We start from the raw sequence: 9,533 nt of genomic DNA, 5'->3' as shown, positions 1-9,533 counted from the left end.
CAGTGCCTCTGGCAACAGAGGTCTTTGCTGTCTTTCTCCTTGGCTGTTTTTGCATAAGGGAGCCACACCTTCTGTGCTCTCTTAGAGGATGCCTTTTGTATCTATGGCTAAGCTATAAAAAGTTTTATGATTTGAGTCACACTTTGAGTCAGTAGACTCTCAAGCTGGGTTAGAAGACCAGGATTCTTTCTTTGGCAGTTATCTTTTAAACTACAAGTTCCTCATCCTAGCTTTGGTTTTGAGGCCTCTGTGCTCTCCTCTTGGGCTGAAAGTTTTTCCTGGCTTTTTGTTTTGAGAAGTCTCTGTTCTCCCTACTTGGTCCTGCTCCTCTCATGGGAAAATGCCTCTTCCCAAAACCCTGCTAACTATATGTTCCACCAACATGGAGCTAATCTTGTCCTTTTCTGTTGGCCTGACTTTACTAAGGATCATTTAAAACTTCAACAGTGCCTTTGAGAAAATCTCCCAAGTTGCGTCTTTTAAGACCTTTCTTTTTCCACTCTAGTCTCTCAACTCACTCTAAATCGTTAGAACTTTAGGCCTCTCTCCTCCCTTCAGGGGATCTCAAGGTGCTTAGTGCTAGTCTGGGTAACACCATCTTAGAGACCCCTCCCCGCCGCCACCATTTTACTAGGTACCCTGGGACGGAAACTCAGACTGTAACAACATCCTGCCGTATGTAACATCCTGTCTGTCACCTAGCTTAACACAAGGCTTCCTCTGAACTTACTTAACCACAAGCCTTAGTTACTCCCTAGCAATGCCAACTGCAAAAATCTCTCCAAGTCCTGTAACTGCCCTAGCCTGTAAGCAGTAATGGACTTCAGTTTTCCAGAGTCCCCTTCACAGGTCCTCCTCCTGGAATAAATGTGTTGCTATTGAGCCACCCATCTCCTGTCTCTCTTTTCCTATCCGCATGTTTCCCTGACCTAACACTTGGGAACACCCAAAAACAAACATCTGAAGCTGAAAAGGAAAAAAAAACAGGCTAAGTGGGCAGACTTTACCCTTGGCCTCCATGAGAGTATATGTGAGGACAAAAAAAAAAAAAAATCATTAAAATCTCCAACCATATTGGTAAAAAAAAAAAAAAAAAAGCTTTGGCCCTCATATTAAACAGGTAACAACTTGTTCCATCTTCCAAAAACATAATTGTAGTAAAAATACAAAGTGGGGGCAAAGACAAGAACCAAGTCATATATCAACTAGTGAATTTTGTTTTACTGTTATTGCATTAGTTAGGGCTCTCCAGAGACATAGGACCAATAGAATATATGCAGATAGATGAGAGGGGTTTATTAGAGGCTCACATGACTATGTAGGCGGAGAAGTCCCACAATAGGCTATCTGCAAGTTGGAGAACCAGGGAAGCCTGGACCATGGTTCCATCCATGTCCAAAGGCCTCAGAATCAGGAAGCCAAGGGTGTAACTCTCATTCCAAAGCCTAAGGCCTAACTGGGTGGAGGGGGGCACTAGTGCAAGTCCTGAGTCCCAAGGCCACAGAGTCTGGAGGTGTGTCCACAAGCAGGAGAAAAAGGGAGTCTCAGCTCCAAAGTAGAGACAATTCTTTCCTCTGCCTTTCTGTTCAAACAATTGGATGAACCTCAACCAATTGGGCCTCAACCAATTGGATGGTGCCTACCCACCCTGGGTGAAGGTGATCTACTGATTCCAATGCCAATCTCTTCCAGAAACACCCCCACAGAGATACCCAGAAGCAGTGCTTCACCAGCTATCTGGGTATCCCTTAATCCAGCTAAGATGACGTCTAAAATTAGCCATCACAGTATTTATGTCTGATTCATGGCTAAACATTTTAAAATAAGAGCTATATGATCTATGATCTCTATTGGTGTCTGTCTGTATGCTTGTGTATGTTATACATATGTGATATTTTCTTATATCTGAACTGCAAAACTAATTATAAAATCCTTTACACAAACTCTATTCTAAATTAGCTTGGGAAAAAATAAGCACTTATAAATCAAATATTCCTAAAACTCCCAGGAATATAGGAACTTACCTAAATCTTTTTTTTTTTTATTTTTTTAGTTGGAGTCTCACTCTGTCGCCCAGGCTGAAATGCAGTGGCACACTCACGACCACCACAGCCTCGACCTGTTGGACTCAGGCAATCCTTCTGCCTCAGCCTTCCAAGTATCTGGATGTACAGGTGCACACTACCACACTTGGATAATTTTTTGATTTATTGTAGAGAGGAGGTCTCACCAATTTTCCTAGGCTGGTTTTGAACCCCTGGGCTCAGGCAATTTTCTCACCTTGGCTTCCCAAAGTGCTGGGATGACAGGCTTGAGCCACCGTGTCCAGCCTCTAAATCGTTTTCACATTGTTTGGAGGAAAACCTTGGGTAAATAAGACTAATGCAACATTTTTGGCTTAAAAAAACAAGTATGTCTTCAGAGTTTTCATCATCAAATATAAAACAGACATAAATCTTTATTCTACTTGGATACTAGTCAAATAAGCTAATATCATGTTTGTTATATATTTAAAATCTTAAAGCTTATAAACTTGATTCTAATACAGCTGCAACAAACATATGTGTGCAGGTATCTTTTTTGTAGAATGATTTGAGTTCCTCCGGGTATATTTCCAATAGAGGCATTGCTGGGTCATATGGAAGATCAATTTCTGGTTCTTTTGTCATTCTTTTGACAAACAACATTTCAATACTAATTATGTCCTACAGTAAATCTGCATAATAATGATTTCAAAATTCTTTTTGGTAAAGTTATGCTAAGTTAAATAAAAGGTGTTTATTAACTATTTAGATCATTTATAAATAAGATTGATTACTGAATGTAAGTTCAACTTTATATAATTTTGAATTCTTATTTCTAAGGAGAGACTAAAGATACCTTGGTCTATTAATAAATATGCTCTCTCTATCATATTGAGAAATTGTACTATAAGGAAGATATGTGTCTATAAATGCTGAGATAGCATATTTCTAAATTTTCTGAATATCTATTGAGTGCTGGTATACAACAGACAACTTCAAATTACTTCCTAGTTTTCTCAGGAAAATACCAGGTTACTAAAGGTTAAAATTATAATCAGCATATGTAAATATAACTACAAGAAATAAATAAGGTGAAGAGAAACAACTCTATGCAAAGTATGCAAGAAAAGTAGGGTGTATTTTGCAAGTAAAGTTGGATGCATTTTTGATAAGGAAAGGAAAAGTATAAAAATATGAACAGTATGTTTCTGCTAAGAAAAGAAGTAAAATGACTGGTCATTCCAAGAAAAAAAGCATAGGCCAAAACCTAAATAGATACAGAAAATTGTACGTTTGTTGGGGAGAAGGAATTTTATGTTATGGCCAACCTAACACTGAATGGACTCATTTCTATGGTTTATTTTATTTATTTTTTTATCATATTTTTTATTTTAAAATTGCGGGTACAGTTAAGGGTTAGGTATACAATTATGCATTGTGCAGGTACCCTTGTTGATGAGGTGTGCCCCCTGTCCCCAGACAGATATTGACTACTGTTAATCCCACCTCCTTTCCCCTCTCTGCCACCCCCATAGTTTCCCACCACTGTCAATCATTTTCTTATAGTATTATGATAGTTGTTCAAGGTCCACCTATGAGTGAGAACATGTGATACTCAGATCTTTGTTTCTGTGCGAGATCACTCAGTATTATAAACTCCAATTCCATCCAGGTTGCTGTGAAATTCATGATTTTATTCTTTTTTACGGCTGCGACGGTTGATTTTTAAAGGCGCTTCATAGTGTACTGCTGCACACCTATCAAAACTACAGTTTGCGTTTTTTCTCAGATTTTTAATCTGTCCTTTTTAAAAAATAAAGTAAAATGTTCTGAAGAAATGGAGTCTTGTTACGTTGCCTAGGCTGGTCTTGAACTCCTAGCCTCAAGCAATCCTTTCACCTCAGCCTCCTAAAGTTCTGGGATTACAGGCATAAGCCATCATATGCCCAGCCTGATTATGAGTCTGTTCTTTTTTTTTTTTTTTTAATAAAGATGTGGGGTACTATTCAGGGTTAGGTATACAAACCTTGATTATGTAGGTACTCTTAGTGATGAGGTACACCCCTCCCTTCCCTAGCAGTTTACCTCAACTGCCAATCCCGCCCCCCTCCCCTGACAGTTTCCCACTACTGCCAATCCCTTTCTTATAGAATTATAATTGTTCAAGGTCCACTTAAGAGTGAGAACATATGGTACTCCGTTCTTTGTTTCTGTGATATATCACTGAGTATGATCGACACTAAATCCATCCAAGTTGCTGCGAGGTTCCTATGTTTGTCCTTTATGGCTGCTTAATATTCCATTGTGCATATGTACCACATTTTTTTATCCAGTCCAACTGTGATGGGCAACATGGTTGGTTCCATGTTTTTGCTATTGTGAATAGAGCTGCAACAAACATACGTGTGCAGGTATCTTTTTTGTAGAATGTTCTGAGTTCCTCTGGGTATATTCCCAATGGGGGAATAGCTGGTCATATGGAAGGTCAATTTCTAGTTCTTTCAGAAATCGCCACACTGTCTTCCAGAAAGGTTGCACTAGTTTGCATTCCCACCAGCAGTGTAGAAATGTCCCTTTTCTCCGCATCCTCGCCAGCATCTGTTGTTATTTTATTAATGACGGCCATTCTTACTGGGGTTAGGTGGTATCTCAATGTGGTTTTGATTTCTCTGATGAGTAAGGCTGAGCACTTTCTCATGTGTCTGTTAGCTGCCCGCATATCTTTTTTTGAGAAGTGTCTATTCATGTCTTTTACCCACTATTTAATGGGGTTGTTTGGTTTTTTTCCTTTTGGCACGTTTGAGTTCCTTGTAGATTCTAGATGTTAGGTTTTTGTCAGATATACAGTTGGCAAATAACTTTTCCCATTCTGTGGGGTGTCTCCCTGATCTCTTGATGGTTTCTTTTGCTTTGCAGAAGCTCATTAGTTTGATGAGGTTCCACTGTCTTATTTCTTAAGGTATTGGCCTTTAGAGTTCTGAATAGTAATTGGTTGCCAGTTCCAATTTCCATAAGGATGTCTTCTGGATTTTCTAAGATTCTTATAGTTTGAGGTTTTTGTTTAGGTCTTTGATCCATTTAGAGTTAATTTTTGTGTATGGTGATAGGTAGGGGTCCTGTTTCATCTTCTGCATGTGGTCAGCCAGTTTTCCCAGCACCATTCACTGAATAGGATCTCCTCTTCCCAGTGATTGTTGTTGGAGGCTTTGTCAAAGATGAGTTGGTTGAGGAATTGAGGCTTTGCTTCCAGAATCTCTATCCTGTTCCATTGGTCTCTGTGCCTGATCTTGTACCAATACCAGGCTGTTTTGATTACTGCAACCTTATAGTTAAGTTTGAAGTCTGGAAGTGTGATACCTCCTGCTCTGTTTCTTTTGCTAAGGATTATTTTGGCTATTCGTGGTCATTTATATTTCCATATGAATTTCTGTATTGTCATTTCCAGGTCTGAGAAGAATGATGTTGGTAACTTAATGGGTATTGCGTTGAGTCTGTAGAATGAGTCTGTTCTTAATAACACACTGTAAAAACTTTTAAAATTTTGTTTTACCTTTTAAGAAATAAGCATAAGCAACCAAGAACTGTGTGATTGTTAACACCTCTGGTAATTGTTGACAAGTCTAAAACCAATATATCTGTATCTAGTATGGTACAGTGACTTACGTAAGTAGCAGATAGTTGAAGCCCGGTTTCTGACTATTGAAGTGGGAGGTTACAGATTAGCAAGATGGAAAGTCTAGAATGACCCATGTGATAATGCATCAGAGGTAAAATCATTAGTATGAACTCATGTTTGGCTTAATATAGATATAAATGGTTCCACATGGAAATTTTTATAATTAGGTCTGTGTATGTAGGTTAGAATACACACAGATACACCCTTGCATTGTCAGTTGTGGAAGCTAAGATACAATGAGCATATTTCACAGACAAAATTAAGTCTTTAATATCATTTTCTCATAAAAAGGAATCACAGTTCTTTGAAAAAATGACTGATGCTAGAACTGGAACAGTAAATATATGAGCCAGGATAATTCTGAAGTATCAGAAAATAAGGAAGTACTAAAAAAGGATGAAATTATGTCAAAAGAAAACGTGAGCCAACAGAAAGAGCTCTCAGTGGCTATAGCAAGAATGAATTGCACAAAAAAAACACTGTAGTATTGAGTAATAACCAAAGCTTAAAGTAACTAGCTAGGTGTCCATATTTGTAGCACTTTGGGAGGCCGAGATGAAAGGATTGCCTGGGCTCATTGGTTCGAGACTAGCCTGGGCAACATGACAAGATCTCATCTCTACAATAAATCAAAAAATTAGCTAAGTGTATTAGTGCATGCCTGTGGTTCCAGCTACTTGGAAGGCTGAGGCATAAGGATCACCTGAGCCCAGCAGGTCAAGGCTGCAGTGGCCGTGAGCATGCCACTGCACTCCAGCCTGGGCAACAAAGTGAGACTCCAACTCAAAAAAAAAAAGGGGGGGGGTGGGTGACTTACTCCAGAAGGAAACATACAATACGGATGTTGAGAGTAGGGAGTAACTTCATGGTAGGAAAACCTGACAAGCTCTAGCTCATCCAGGTGATCAAACTTAACACCAACAATGATCATTCACCTTGAGAGCACGAAGGGACAAAAATAGCACTTCACATCTGTGATCTGCTTCCCAAAACCCATAACCCAGCACAACCATGAGAAAAACACCGGATAAATCATAATGGGAGGCACTCTATAAAATGCAGGAGCAACCCTCCTAAACATTGTCAGAGTTATCAAAAGAAGGAAAAGTCTTAAGAAACAGTCACATCCAAGGACAGCCTATCTGGAGATGTGATGACTAAATGTCATGTGGGGTCATGGATGGGATCTTGGAATGGAGAAAGGTGGAACTAAGGGAATCCAAATAAATATGGACTTGAGTGAATAACAGCGTATCAATACTGGTTCATTAACTGACAAATGGTGTCAGATGTCAATAAGACATGTGCTACATACTGGTGGAAGATGTTAGTAAGAGAGGAAACTAGGTTGGAGCTACATGGGAAATCCGTGAGTAGTCACTGCAACTTCTATGTAAATAAAAAAAAATCACTCTAAAATAAAGCTTTATTTAAAAACATTATTATATTTTTAAAATGCTTGCTTAATGATATGTACTGTTAACCACCAGTGTTAACAAGTCCTGTTTGTTAATAAGAGCATTATGACACAAAGAATTAAATAATAAATAATGCAGACTAATATATACTTCCAAATAAATACAAATTTATTTCATATTTTTTTCTTGTATTCTGGCTGTGTCTCTAAAATGGCTGTGACTGTTTCTCAGACTATGTTGCCCAGGCTGGAATGCAGTAGATATTCAAAGGCATAATCATTGTGCACTAAACCTTAAACTCAGCAGTCTTTCTGCCTTAGCCACTTGAATAGCTGGAACTATAGGTGTGCACCACCACAGCAAGTCTGTAAGTGGATTTTTAAAGGTAAAGAGGCAGTTCCTGAGTTGTTTGCCTAAAATTTGCATTAAAATAATAGAAACTAGGCCACTGCTTTACTAAACTCTGGTGTGGTCATTTGCTCTTTGAGCTATGGTTGTCGCTGACTGTTTTCTAAGCTTTGGTCTCCTCTCCTACCTTGGAGAGGTGAATCTCCTCTCTCTCTCATCTTTTCTAATTTACTTTCTAAATAAACTATATTTTCCAATCTAAAATAATAATAATAATACAAGCTATTAATTGGGTATACATTTTAAGCTACAAGGTGTGGGCATTAGGTTAATTTATAGCTACTCTTGGCAACAGCAAGCACTCTGGGTCTGATGATTTAAAAGGACTTGCATTCCCCAGATAAAAGTAATTTTATTTTTTTAGAATCAAAATGTATTTGATTATGTAACAGAAGTAGCCCATCATGAACAAATGTATCATATTATTAAAGTATGTTCACATTAAATATGCTGCCATAACAACAGAAAAAAACTTCAGTGCCTTTGTTTAAAGAAACATAAAGTGGATATAGTCTAGCTTAGGAAATTATCAATAAATTAGGAACATATGCTCCTGGCCAGAGATATAGCAATGGACAACTATGGTGTGTAGGAAAAGGTCGAAGCTATTATGCCCCCTCCCCAAAGTGGCTAGACTAAATCTGCATTTTGTTCAGCTCACAGTCATGCTAATTTTCACCTATGTAATGGAGAAAAAGGTGTTTTCAAATTTTGTCTCCTTAACAGGACAAAATGTATTTTAATAAAATACCTGATTTACAGAAAGCAGCCTCTAATTCAGCTCTTAAGGAATCTGATTATTTAAGTCTAGTAGAAATTTCATTAAAATATTTTTAAGCATCATGCACTATCAATAGTTGGTATTTTAAAAATACCACCATTCTGTTTCTAACTCTTAAAACAAATGTATAAATTTTGCTTAGGACAAATTTGGAAGAGGTCTTGATGTGTGTGTGTGTGTGTGTGTGTGTGTGTGTGTGTGTGTGTGTGTGTGTGTATGTGTGTGTGTGTGTGTGTAAATATATAACTTTTTTTAACAATACCACTGACATGTGGATCCTGCAAAATACATCTTATTAATCAGAAGCTAATTAAAAAACATTTAAGACTGAATTGTGAGAAATCGTCAAACACGACAATTTCTTCTATCAACAAGATAACTAGGAAGTATATTTTTAAAATACAGGCGTGGCGCCTCAAGCCTGTAATCCCAGCACTTTGGGAGGCCAAGGCGAGAGGATTGCCTGAGCCCACGGGTTCAAGACCAGCCTGAGTAACTTGGAGAGACCACAGCTTTAGAGTAAATCAAAAATTTAGCTGGGCGTGGTAGCCCAAGCCTGTAGTTCCAGTGACTTGGAAGGCTGAAGCTGAAGGATCAACTGAGCCCAGCAAGTCGATGATGCGGTGACGAGCCTAGGCAACAGAGTGAGACTACAGATAAAAAAAAAAAAAAAAGCTTGGGCTGATGCTTAGAGATCAATATACTTCATCTAATGTACAATGTCAATGTATAAAAAAGACATTATTTTATGTACAAATATACTTTCAATTAACGGCTGTTGATGAGTTTGCTTCCATTAAAGCCACAAAATAACATTCTAATAAATTCTGGTTGGTATAAATAATAATTTAAAATTAATGTTGCAAGTTGTAATATGCCTCCTTTTCAATTATATTCTTTCAACCACTTTAACACTGTAAGAACGATGAACCCCTAAAACACGAATAAAAACATTTCATAAGCCGGGCTCGGTGGCTCAGCCTGTCATCCCACGCCTTTGGGAGGCTGAGGCGAGTGGATGGCCAGAGCTCGCGGGTTCGAGACCCGCCTGGGCAGCGAGATCTCATCTCTATAATAAATCAAAAAATCAGCCGGTTGTGGCAGTGCATGCCTGTAATTCCGGCTACTTGGAAGGCTGAGGAGGAAGGATCGTGGGAGCCCAGCAGGTGGAGGCTGCGGTGGCCGGGAGTGGCCACTGCACTCCAGTCTGGGCGACGGAGTGAAAC

This window comes from Carlito syrichta, unplaced genomic scaffold (assembly GCF_000164805.1).
Source record: "Carlito syrichta isolate Samal-C Ts95f unplaced genomic scaffold, Tarsius_syrichta-2.0.1 Scaffold306507, whole genome shotgun sequence".
Lineage (NCBI taxonomy): Eukaryota > Metazoa > Chordata > Mammalia > Primates > Tarsiidae > Carlito > Carlito syrichta.
The sequence above is the reverse complement of the archived record's forward strand: the minus strand, read 5'-3'. Positions refer to the sequence as shown.